Source organism: Mirounga angustirostris, unplaced genomic scaffold, assembly GCF_029215605.1.
Source record: "Mirounga angustirostris isolate CCGP_5_RB_7025 unplaced genomic scaffold, mMirAng1.0.hap1 SCAF_14, whole genome shotgun sequence".
Lineage (NCBI taxonomy): Eukaryota > Metazoa > Chordata > Mammalia > Carnivora > Phocidae > Mirounga > Mirounga angustirostris.
In genome coordinates, this window is record NW_026991722.1 from 63,841,622 (window position 1) to 63,855,374 (window position 13,753).

At 47.0% G+C, this 13,753-nt stretch overlaps 1 protein-coding gene across 10 annotated transcripts in view; it reads right to left on the reverse strand.

Annotated features, from left to right (window-relative positions):
- The window catches only part of LOC123852808 (guanine nucleotide-binding protein subunit beta-like protein 1), a 62,703-nt gene that overhangs the window by 42,255 nt on the left and 6,695 nt on the right, over window positions 1-13,753 (reverse strand). The gene's annotated exons all lie outside the window — the stretch shown is intronic.

The following is a 13,753-nucleotide window of genomic DNA, read 5'->3' on the forward strand; positions in this document are numbered from 1 at the left end:
ACCCATTTTTTTTTTTTTAGAGGGGAGGGGAGGGGTAGAGGGAGACAGAAAAGAGAGATTCTTAAGCAGGCTCCATGCCCAGCCTGGGGCCCAACACGGGGCTCAATCTTACAACCTTGAGTTCATGACCTGAGCTAAAATCAAGAGTTGGATGCTTAACCGACTGAGCCACCCAGTTGCCCCTCAATACCCTTTTTTTTAAGATTTTATTTATTTATTTGACAGAGAGAGCGAGAGAGCATTAGCCAGGGGAGCGGCAGAGGGAGTGGGAGAAGCAGGCTCCCGACTGAACAGGGAGCCCAACCCAGGGTTGAATCCCAGGACCCTGGGCTCATGACCTGAGCTGAAGGCAGATGCTTAACTGGCTGAGCCACCCAGGTGCCCCTCTCAATACCCACTTTTTATTAAAACACTTAACCAGGGCACCTAGGTTTTTATTAAAACACTTAACCTGGCTCCCTGCTCAGTGGGGAATCTGCTTCTCCCTCTCCCTCTGCCCCTCCCCCTCACTCGTGCTGTCTCTCTCTCACTCTCTCAAAATAAATAAATAAAATCTTAAAACAAAATCAAACAAAACAAACCCCAACTAACCAAAGAGAAACTGATGGGTTTCTTAAAATTATTAAAATACTCACACACACACACACACACACACACACACACACACCCCTCCTTCTAAGGTCAACACATTACTTTATGAAGAAATATCAGAGGTATTTCCTCTAAGATCAGAATACCCAATATCTATACTACTATTCAAAACTGTACTGGAGGTCTAAGCCAATGCAATTAAATAAGAAAAATCAATTGAAGGCATATGACTTGGAAAATAAAACATTAAATTATTTTCCAGATGACATGATGATATACATGAGAGCCTTAGATAATCAATAATAAAACAAATTCAAGCATTAAAAAAAAATTTAGTAATGTAGCAGGGTGGGGGACTAACAAAGAGAACTTAATAGCTTCCATATGCACAAACAACAACCTGTTAGAGAAACCTCCATTCACAATACCAATTAGAAGATAAAATACCTAAGACATTTTTAAACTTTTGCATGTCAAAAGAGATAAAATTCTAATAACTTTAGAATATACAGAAATCTTCAAAATTAAGGAAAGTCTAAAGACCAAACAGAAAATGGGCAAAAGACATGAATTCACAGTCACAAAAAATGAAAATGGCCCTTAAACGTATAAAAAGATGCTTAACATGACTCATGGAGAAATGTAATTTAAAACTACATTGACAGGCTTCTGGATCTGGCCAGGATGAAATAAGTTCACTAGAGCCTCTCTCTCTCTCTCTGGCTGACTGCAACTAAAAACTCTAGACAAAATATAAAAACCAATTACCTAAAAACTCTGAAAAGTGAACAATAACAGGCAGATTTTGGAGGCAAGCAAAACCTTGGAGAAGTGACCTGTATGGGAATGAGTTTCCCATTTTTATTAGTATATCTTGGGGCATTGCCTTGGGGTAGGCCCAGCTTGCATAGCTGCAAGGCAGCAGTGGCTAAAACTTAGACTAGTTTCTGCACAACTTTACAGAGAAAAAGTCTAAAGAATGTGAGAGGAAATTCCTGATGGGTTTTTTTTTTCTCTTCTCTCTGAGCACTGCCCCAAGAATGGGCCCTAGACACAGAACTGTGTGGGAGAAGTGACTCTGAGAGAAACCTCTGTCTTTTTGGCCAGAGGAACCAAGAAAAGGGGATCCTGCTGGATGGAGTGTGTGGAGTTGGGGGGAGAATTGCAGAGAGGAAAGAGCTAAAGAAAAAGGTTTCTTAATTCTGTGAATGAACCCATAAAAGTCCCACGCTCACTACTGAGTTTTATAAGCCTGGGATAGACCCAAAGGAGCCTCTCAAAAGCGTTGAAAACTGAAAAGAGATTAAAACCATAGCCCACAAAGGGCAAGACAGAACTTGTGTGGCAATTCTAACTGGGTTGACTGCCTGCTAATACAAAATTCAACGTTCTCCAGAGGACCCCATGTAACACTCAACTAGGATATGTCTGGGAAATAATACAAAATTATTCAACATACCAAGAACCAGAAAATGAGAGCAGTTCTCAAGGGAAAAGTCAACCTATAGATGCCAACCTTGAGACTATTCAGATGTTGGGGATATCAGATAAGGATTCTTTTTTTTTTTTTTAAAGATTTTATTTATTTGACAGAGAGAGATACAGCGAGAGAGGGAACACAAGCAGGGGGAGTGGGAGAGGGAGAAGCAGGCTTCCCGCTGAGTGGGGAGCCCGATGCGGGGCTCGATCCCAGGACCCTGGGATCATGACCCGAGCCAAAGGCAGACGCTTAACGACTGAGCCACCCAGGCGCCCCTCAGATAAGGATTCTAAAGCAACTTTTATAATTATGCTCCATGAGGCAAAGGTAAACATACTTGAAATGAACAGAAGGAAAGCTCTCAGCAGAGAAACATAAGTTAATTTTTTTAAAAAGGAAATTTCAAAACTGAGTAATACAATATCCAAAACAAAAAAAAATTCAATAATGGAATGGGAGATGATAAAGGAAAGAGCCAATGAACATGAAGATTGGTCAACAGAAATTATCTAATTATAAAATCAGAAAGAAAAAAATTAAAATAAACGATTAGAACATCAGGGACTTGTGGAATAACAGTAAAAGGTCTGAGGTCGTGTAACTGGAGTCTGAGAAGAAGAGAAAGAAATGGAGCAGGAAAATTACTTGAATAAATAACTGCCTGAAATTTCACAAATTTGGGAAGAGACAAAAATTTATAGATTTAAGGACTCAGTGAACCATAAGCAGGATAAAACCATATTTAAACACATCATAATTAGGAGTGCTTGGGTGGCTCAGTCATTAAGCGTCTACCTTCGGCTCAGGTCATGATCCCAGAGTCCTGGGATCGAGCCCCGTGTTGGGCTCTCTGCTCAGCAGAAAGCCTGCTTCTCCCTCTCCCACTCCCCCTGCTTGTGTTCCCTCTCTCGCTGTGTCTCTCTCTGTCAAATAAATGAATAAAATCTTTAAAAACAAACAAACACATCATAATTAAACTGCTGAAAAATAATAAAGAAAAAAATCTGGACAATGATGACACATACATAGGGAAATAATAATCTGAATTAATGTGGATTTCTCATCAGAAACTATGGAAGCCAGCAGAGAGTGGAACATCTTTAAAGTATTGAAAGAAAAAAACTCTATATCCAGTAAATTCTCTTTTGGGAATGAAGGCAAAAATAGACATTCTCAGATGAAGGAAAACTAAGAGACTTTCTTGCCAGCAGATGTGGCCTAAAGGAAATACTAAAGTAGGTTCTACAGCTCAAAAATAATGATACTCAGAAGGGAATGTGGAACTTCAAGAAGGCAGAGGAAGAGAAATAGTAAATATCCAGGTAAATATAAAAGACAATGTTCACCTCTTAAGTGAACGTGTATATTGTTAAAACGATAACACTGTCTGGTAGGGTTTTCAATACAACAGCTATCACATGAAGGCAGGAGGGTAAGGGGACCTATATGATTGTAAGGCTTCTATATTTTACTTGAAATGAAAAATAATATTAACCCTAAGAAAACTGTGAAAGGTTGAGAACGTACACTGCAATCTCTAGAGGAACCATTAAAAACATATAATACAAAGAGATATAGCTGAAAAGCCAATAGAAAAATTTAAACACAGCATTTGAAAATATTTAAATAAATCAAAAGAAGACAGGAAAGAGGAGAGAGAGGAACCAAAAAAATCAGAGGAAAAAGAGAAAACAACAAAATGGTAGACCAAAATAGAATCATATCAATGATTATAATAAATGTAAATGCTCTCAACATGTTAATTATCAGATCTAACAATTATAACCTATTTTTTTTTAAAAAGGCCCAAATGTAAGTTATCTGGCAGAAACCCACTTTAAATATAAAAACACAGATTAAAAGTAAAAAGATGAAAAAGAATTACTATACATACAATAAAAGAAAGTTGGCTGGAAAGGATATGTTAATGTCACAGAAAGTAGACCTCAGAGAAAGGAATATTACCAGGGATAAGAAAGATACAAAATAAAAAAATGTATCAATTCATCAAAAAGACATAAGAGTCCTAAATATATATTCAGCTAACAACAGAACCTCAAAAGTCATGAAGGAAAAACTGACAGAACTGAAAGCAGAAATAAACAAATACATAATTATAGCTAAGACTTAAACTCCTCCTTAGTAATTAGTTGAATAAGTGGCCAAAAAGTCATACAGAATCCTAATACTATCTGCCTACTTGACTTCATTGACATTAAGCGAATACTCTACCCAACAGAAAAGAACACATTCTTCTCAAATGCACATGGAATATTCATCAAGATAGACCATATCCTGGGTCATAAAACAAAACCTTAAAAAATGAAGAAGAAACAAAAGCATACAAAATATGTTCACTAACGTTATGGAATTAACCTGGAAATCAATAATGGAAAGGTAACTGGAAAGTCTCCAAATATTTGGAAAATGAACAATATACTTTGAAATACTCAAATGGTCAAAGAGGTAAGTAATCCCAAGAGAAATCAGAAAATATTTTGCACTTAATAAAAATGAAAAACAAAATAATCAAAATTTGTAGGATGCAGCTAAAGGGAGGCATGGAGGAAAACACACAGCATTAAATGCCTACATTCAGGGTACCTGGCTGGCTCAGTCAGTAGGGCGTAAGACTCTTGGATCTCAGGGTCATGAGTTCAAGCCCCATGCTGGGTGTAGAGATTACTTAAAAAAAAAAAAAAATGCCTACATTAGAAAAAGAAAGGTCTCAAATCAATGATGTAGTCTGCACCTTAAAAAACTAGAAAAAGAGGTGCAAAATAAGCCCCAAAGCAAGCTAAAGGAAGGAAATGATAAGGATAGAGCAGAAACAAATGAAATAGAGAATAGTAAAGCAATAAAGAATATCAACAAAACAAGAGATTGGTTCTTTAGAAAGATTCGTAAAATTGATAAATCTCTAGACAAAGAACTACAAAAAAAAGGGAGAAGAAACAATCCTCATGAAAGAAGGATTATCACTCGAGACACAACAAATATTAAGGAAATGCTATAAACAAGTCAGTGCACATAAGCTTGACAGTTTAAATGAAATGGAACTGAACACAAATATTAGAATGGCTTAAAAAAAAAAAAGAATAAATCCAAGTTTTGGTGATGGAAACGTGGAGCACAGAATTCTCATACACTGTTCGTAAGAATGCAAAATGGTACAAGCATTCTGGAAAACAGTTGGGTAGTTTCTTATTGAATGAAATATACATGTATCATATTGCCTGGCAATCCTACCCCTAGATATTTATTCTAGACAAATGAAAATAGATGTGCAAACAAAAACCTATACATGAATGTGTACAGCAATTCTGTTCACATTGCCCCAAATGAACATCCACAGGTGAATGGAATACTCTTGAGCAATAATAAGGAACTAACTATTGAAAAATGCAACATGGATGGATCTCCAGAGAATTATGGTGAGTGAAAGGTTACACACAATATGAGCCTAGTTATATGGCATTCCGGCCCAACGAGGTAGAGAGCACAGGTGGGCAGTGGCTGGGGGTCGGGGGTGGAAGGAGAGGCTGGCCACCGAGGGGGAGCAGGAGGAAAGTTCTGAGGTAATGGATCAGTTTCTATGTTGGGACTGTGGTGGTGCTGTTGTAGACAGGTGTTAAGTACTCACTCTAAGTTCATTTCATAGTAATGATCATATTAATAAGGTATTCATGAGTTCATACTGATATAATAAAATGATTGAAGAAATAAATAAATGGGGGAGAGTAGACAAATCTTGCATGCAGGAAAATTCCAAATAATTTGTGTAGATACTCAGCCCTCAATGATGTACAGCAGAACTTCCACCCCTCGTGAGGGGCTGCCCATACTGATTTCCTTCCTAAGAGGACAGTCTGAAAGGGAAAGAAAAGACTAACTTCACAGAGAGGAAACCTGACAACCACTACCTCATCCAGGTGACCAAGGCAGTAATGTCATTTTGACAGCATGTACCATTAATATGTGATGAGATGGTGCTTTGTCTTTGAAGGCTGGCTCCCGGAAACCCACAGCCCCAGTCTAATCATGAGAAAAACACGTGACATATCCTAGCTGAGGAACATTCTACAAAAGACCTGACTGGTACCTCATAAAACTGTCAAGGCTATACAAATAGGGGAAGCCTAAGAAACTGTCACAGCCCAGAGGAGACTAAGGACACCTGACAACTAAATGTAATGTGATGCCCTGGATGGCATCCTGGGACAGAAGGGGGATATTAGGTAAAAACTCAAGAAATCTGAATAAATATGGACTTAAGTCAGTAATGATGTACCAGTGTTGGTTCACGACTGAGACAACCGTACAATGCTAATCACATAAGACGTTAATAAGAAGAGAAAAGGGCTCAAGCACGCTTCTGTGCACAAGTTAACGCACTGGGCCACTGCTCTCTTGGCCATTTTCTGGGATGCTGTTTTTCAAATAAAATATATTAGACAATATTGTGCTATTTTTTTCTCAAGCTACAGTCAATTGGAGTTACTGCTAACACATTATGAAAACCCAGTTTCCTGTTTAGACTTTTCTGGCTTAGAGACAATTTCTAATTCTACTTAGGTGACTTTAAACAGATTTAATGCCAATTTTTAAGGGCTTATCCCATTTAAAATAATTTACCATCCTATTTTTGCCCTCACAGAAGTAGACTTAAATTCATCAATAGTGCCCCTAATAGCTAAGCAAACTAGCTGATGATTTTTACCATCATCATCATCACCACCATGGTCACTTCCAGAAGCAGAGCAGCATGCCAGGGAAAGGCAGAATGCTGATCTAACAAGACTGCTCTCCACCAGCCAGACCAGCTCATTCTCTCCTTAAAGTATACAACCATCCTAGTGGGAAGCCTCTGAAGTGGCTGGTCCTCCAGGCTGGCAGGAACAGAGACCCACTTACTTTGTGCCTCCCAGGCTACACCTGAAACCGGAAAGACGCTCTCTGGACAGTCCTGTCCTGAGTACTGCTTCATCACCCTCCTGCCTTTGTGGTCAGGACAGACTACAGCAAGAGTCCCAGAACTGGCCCTTCGAAGCCACATCACAGACACAGCGACCTGGGCGGTCCAGGCCAGGTCACTGGGAAACTTCCCAGGGCTCCTGCTTCCCACCAGGGGAATGGAGGTCTGACCACTGCCCTCCATGGTCTTTGAAATGCAGGGAGTCCCAGGGAAGTCAGCAGGTACACATACAGGCATCAGAAACCAGCCTACAACTTAGGACAACACTGTTCCAAGTCGTCACCCTATCGCTGAGGCCCCTGGGGGTCAGTGTCCCATCTACAGCATGGCTCATCACTCAAGCCAGGGGTGGGGGCAGCCCTGTGAGTGATGCCCAGGCCCCAGAGGGGTGGTCCTGCCATAAGTAAGGCCAAGGGCACAGTCCCTTCCAGAGAGCCCAGACTACAGGGCACCTGGGTGGCTCAGTTGGTTAAGCATCTTGACTCTTGATTTCGGCTCAGGTCATGATCTCAGGGTTGTGAAATCAAGCTCTGCACTGGGCATGAAGCCTGCTTGAGATTCTCTCGCCCTCTCCCTCTGCTCACTTGGCCAGCAGTCCACCAACACGGCGCCCCCAGGATAAGGACTGACCACCGCTGGAGTCTAGCATGCTAGACCCCTTAGAAAACCAAACCAAACCAAACCAGAGAGCTTAGACCTGCCCACAACAGCTTTAGAAAGCATGTCCAGGGATGCCTGGGTGGCTCAGTCGTTAAGTGTCTGCCTTTGGCTCAGGTCTGATCCCAGGGTCCTGGGATCGAGCCCCACATCAGGTTCCCAGCTCGGCGGGAACCCTGCTTCTCCCTCTCCCACTCCCCCTGCTTGTGCTCCCTCTCTCGCTATGTCTCTATCTATCAAATAAATAAATAAAATCTTTAAAAAAAAAAAAAAAGAAAGAAAGAAAAGAAAGCACGCCCGGATGAGACAAGGGAAGGAACAAGCCCTTCAGGGATAGTAAGATCCCTATCCCGTTACCAGCAGCTCACAGCCACAAAGAACTGGACACAGTCCCTGGGCCAAGGAAAGCATGCTGCACCTCCCTGCTCAGGCCCCGTGGGCTGCCAGGCACAGGCCCAGCCTAGGAGGGATCGGGACAGGGCGGGCCCGTCCCAGCCCCAGCCCCAGCCCAGCCTGCGCCCACTGCACCCCTCCCCGGCCCCGAGCCAGGGAGGCAGCTTTGCCGGGGGTAACTCAAACTTCACAAAGAAACCATTTCTGGAATGGGGCTCCGTTTGGCGATTCGGAGTCAAAGGCGCACTTCATAGCTCCCTTCCAAACGCCGTGCATTGTCAGGCCCTTTCCCCTTTGAAGCCTCGGTGAGTGATTGAAGCGTCTACTTTCTGAGGGGCAGATAGCACTGGGCCGGTAATCTGACTCTAAGCCCGGGGATAAAGGTAGTTTGTTTCCTCTCAGCCCGTCTGTCAACACCTCCTCAGTAATTAGCCCTAATTATTACCAAGGGCCAGCCTCCCATTCGGTTATTAAATCAGAAAGAGTATCGCGGCCGGGCATCTGTCAACGCCCGACTGGCGACCTTGGATTCATTGAATCCTCTGTCAGTATCCATGGCTTCAAAGATGCAGATCCCAGGGAGGGGTTCCGGGGACGCGCGCGGCCAGCCCCGCCTGGGACGGAGGCCGAGTGGAGGGAGGACAGTGCTACGAGCAGCCCTGCGCACCGCAGGCCCCAGAGTCCGGTGGGGAGGTGGGAGCCTGGCACCATCCCTGCACCCGCCTTCCCCCTGGGCGGCAAGGGCACACCCCAACTGTAGCCATCCCCAACTCTCCCGGTGACTGATGGAACTCTGTGTGTACAGCGTGGGGGTGAGAGGGTGTAAAGAATGCCCTCCAGCAGCCCTTCCCCTAGGGCACTGAAGGCCAGTCCCAGGCCTGCCTGCCTCTGGCACAGCCGTGTCCCAGGAGCAGCAGGTGATGGCGGCCTGAGGCTCCACAGGGTCCTGTGCTGGCTGTTTGTTGAGTGTACCGAGAAAACCGTAGAGCCCAGCTGCCAGGAGCCCCCTCCAAGCTTCGAGGACGGGCAGGGCATCTCCCCATGGGCCAGAAAGGCTGCAAAGCAGATCTGGGGGACAGCTGTAGGAACAACAGGCTTCTGTGGTAGTCAAGAGTGCTGCACTCCTGAAGGCCCTTGGGGGACAGACTGACAGCCACCTCCATCCTTGGCCTGAAGCTTCGTGTTCTGCCCAAGAGCAGCAAGTCACTTGCTCCGTAACGTGGAGACCTTCTGCTCCTGCAAAGCTCACGCATTCCTGGCTCCTCTGAGGGGGAAGGTGCCCCGTCCAGGAAGATTCACGACCTCAGACAGGACTGTCCCAGGCCCCATAGGAACTCCTTGCCTGCAGTAAACCCAGCAGTGCCCCACACCGTGTCTAGACATTCACCCCACCAGGTGTGCGAGCACCCCTTCTGGAAGGGCTCCACTGTGTTTGAGGAGAGGGCAATGGAGGCAAAGTTACAGCCACATGCCCTGGGACCTGGCTCCTCTGCAGGGGTCAAGGCCCATGTGGTACGATGGGTGCCCAGGCAGAGGGGAGCACAGCCCTCCCACCAGCGTGCCTGTCCTGCCCTGCCATACCACAGCCAAGTCCCTGCTCGGTGCTTTGCCTGGCAGGGTTAGACTGCACTGGGGCAGCAGGACGGAGCCTCATGGACAAAGGCACAGTGATGTCTGACAAACTAGCAGCTGCAGTGCGTGAGGTGCGGCCGTGTGCCCCACGGCCAGCAGGGGCTTCGGAGCTGGGCCACTGAGACTTCTGCTTGGGACGGGGGGACAGGCCAATCTTGCTAGACTGAAAGGAAAGGCCAGGGAGAGGGGCTGCTGGGTGGCAGAGGCAGGCAGGCTGGGCAGGCAGGGCCACCCCACAAATAGGCGCCTCAAGCTGCAGCTAGGACGCCCATCACCCCCAGGAGCAGGTCCAGGGAGCCTGGCAAGACGGCAGGAAGGAAGTCCAACTCGGGAGCATTTTCAGCCAGCCTGCCCCCACAGACTTACAGGCAGGGGTGGGACGCCAGCCAGGCCAGCAGCATTTTTGTCCCTGGTGAACACACGGAAAAGCTCGCTGTTTTACAGGAAGCGTGACCATTCCCATGCACCAGCTTCTGGGGCCCACATCCACCATGAGCTCTGGTCCACGGCGGCCAGCTACCCAATGCTGACAGCACCCAGACCACTCTCACCTTGGGCACGGAGTGGGCCAGTCCCCATGGGCTAGTGCCCAGGCAGCTCCTGGGAACCTGATCCCAGTTGGAGAGGGGGTCTGTAACCATGGTGGTGGTGATACACTTTCTGACAGGGATGCATGTGTTTGCTCCTGTGACAGGGGCTACCTCGGGCAGGGGAGGCCCCCCACCCACCTAACACACACTCACAGATGTGCAAATTACGTGCCCACCGAGACACCGCATGTTCACAATGGGCTGTGCGGTCTGTGCACACACACGTGTCGAGGTGCACACATTCACATGTGTGCACGGGCACTAACAGCCACTGGCAGCGCCTGATTGCAGCCTTGGGGGAGGGAAGGGTCAGGGACAGTGATGGTAGCCCTGAGGGCCCTGCCGGCTGCCTCCAAGCATATGCAAGGCAGAAATTCTCTCCCTTACACAGGCAGCAAAGGGAGCCTTGCAAAAGTTCAGCAACTTGTGGGGGGTAGAGGGGGATGGAGGGGGATGGAGGCAGGGGACATGATGATAGGGACCAGGAGGCCACGGTGGGCTTTGTGAAGTGGGCACCTGGAGCGGGGTGGGAACACGGGCAGAGCTGCACTGGCCTCAGGGTTACCCTCCTGGCCGTCACCATCCATGGCTCCCATTTGCACCCTGATTTTCAGGGGGAGGAACACAGGGTCTTGGTGGTGGGAAGGCTGCCACGCCCTAGGGGACAGCACACTGGATCAGGTACCTGGCCACCCCATGCTTCCTGGATTCCCCTGCCCTGCAGGCTCTCACGGGCTGCCCATCTCCCCACCCATGGCCTTCAGAAAACCTTGGCTATGGTGCAGAAGTGTCAAGGTGAACGACGCTCGGCACTGAGGACCCCATGGGGCATGAGATGTGGCACTCCCAGGGCCAAGCGTCCCTACACTGACCATGCAGGACCTGCACTTCGCCAGCTGTATGGCAGAGTGTGGGCTGTCAGCCCAGGCCCCGTGCTGCTCAGGCACACAGGTGAGCAGCCCAGAATGTTCCTCTCCACCATCTGGTGGCCCCACCTGGCAAGTGGATGAGCACGCACCACCCACAGGCCCCAGCCCTGGCTGTGCAGCCTTGAGGCCAGGAGAGAAGGAATGGGCTGCCAAGGGCACCCCAAAGGCCAGGGACTCCTCCCAGGCTCACCATCAACACCCTTGTAACAGAGAGATCATGTTGCCCATTTACAAATGAGGACGCCACAGCCCCAAGAGAAAGTGAGCTCAGGACTCCCACTGTCTGGCACTGCTCACTCGGCCAGCTGTCCACCAACATGGCGCCCCCAGGTTAAGGACTGACCACCGCTGGAGGCAAGCAACGGAACACCATGGTCCACTGTACCATCCTGTGCTTATGATGATGTGTTCTTAAAACTAGCCAAGACGACTTAAAGAACAAGGTGTGGGTGGAGGGGTGGGGGAGGTGGGAACATTTCTCTACCAAATAATGAAGACTCGCTATAAAGACTCACTATAAAGCTAGATAGATCATTGGTGAGGACAGACCAGACCAGAGAGCTAGGCATGTATGAGAAGGATGGCACCATGGACAGGCTGGGTCAGCTTGGCATCCTTAACCTGGGGTGGGAAGGTCCGTGCCCTGTGGGGAAAGGGGCCTCTACTCGCTAGGGTAGGATAGGTCACGCTGTGGGATACACAAGCCCCCAAACTCAGCGGCTCCACATCTCAAACCGATTCCCACTCCTATTACATGTCTGGCGCAGGTAGGTGGAGGGGCCCGTGCCCGTCACTGGCTATCTGATGACCACGGCAGAGCCCTCTGCACGCCACGCCATTAGTCAAGCTGACTTGAGAGTCAATGTAAAAGGCAAAACATTAAAACTGGGAAATACAGGGTAATGTCTTTGTACCCTCAGGCAGGCAAAGATTTCTGAAATAAGCGTTCCCAGCATGTTCTGCTGCCGTGGCCTGGAGAGGCTCTGCACCCCCAAGAGTGCTCACCATAACATTATTGGAAATTGCAAAAATGAAAAACAAGAAATCCATCTTGGGCATTATTATGGGCAAATTGTGTCTCCCCCCCCCCCCTCCAATTCACCTGTTGGAAGTTCTAGCCCCTACCCTCTCAGAATGTGACTCTATTTGGAGACAGGGCCTCTAAAGAAGAAATTAATGTTAAATGAGGTCATATGGGTGGCCCCTAATCCAATAGGACTAGTGTCCTTATAAGAGGAAATTAGGACAGGCACAGAGAGACAACCATGTGAGGAGACAGGGAGCAGATGGCCATCACAAGCCAAGGGGACAGACCGCAGGAGAAACAACCCTGCCAGCACCTTGATCTTGGACTTCCAGCCTCCAGAACTGGGAGAAATACACTCTGTTGTTTAAGCCCCGCGGCCTTAGTAAGCTCACAGGCATCTTTCCACGGGTATTGATGCAGGCCTGCCCCCACTTTGGCGATCGGTTAGGGTCACTACTGAGCATCAGGTTCACCTTCTCCATGCTGACAGCCCCACCCCACTGGAGGATTAGCCGCTCATCCCTCAGAACTCAGGTGTGGTTTGGCAGCTTCTTTTGGCCACCGTACTGGAAAAGGAGGGATGTAAGTATCACTTGTGGTTCACTGTGATCTTTCTCCTGCCTCTGTGGTTACGGAGAATGCGTCCAGTGAACTCCTGTCAGCACAGGTCCTCTGCAATGGGCAAGGGCCACCCCAGCTGGTCTGTGACAGATGAGTAGTGAGACGTGGGAGGTTTTGACTACAGCACAATCTGGCTCATCCTGACTGATGTGACAGAACAGCTCTATTTACCTCACTCCATACTACAGGGCCTTTGGGCTGTCTCCAGCTTTGCTGTTAATGCAGTGAGTGCCCACTAGGCACTTGACAGGGCTCCGGCCACTACACAGGCCTTATCTCATTCGATCTTCCCACCACCTTATGAGGTCAGGTGACACCACAGACCATGAGCTTGCAAGTGGAGGCAAGGTGTGACCAAGCTCAAGTCCATGCTCTGAAGCCCCACACTGAAGAAGAACAACAGCCATCTGCCCATAGGCAAGTGGTCAGGGTATGTGTGCTTAGAAATGTTATGTGGGTGAATTGTAGTATTTGATATTCCCATCAAGAGCAAGAAAAAGCCTCTTTCTCCATACCTTCAGCAATTCTGGATACCTAGAACTTTTAAAGTTCTGGGATCACAGGCAGAAAAAAAAAATCACCCATACTTCCCTGTAGTACTTTTATGTTTTTAAATATTGAAATCTTTAATCCATCTGGAGTGGAGCCTGGCACAGAGTGAGGTGGGTATCCAGTTTTACTATTTTCCAGATGGCTAACCAGTTGTTCCAACTCCTTTTACTAAATAGTCCATTTCACCCCCATTAATTTGAAACAATACCTTCAGCATGAACTAAATTCCTGCATTTATTGGCTTTATTTCAAAGTTTTCTATTCTCCTCTGTTCATCCATCCACACCAATTCCAAGTACTTTCATT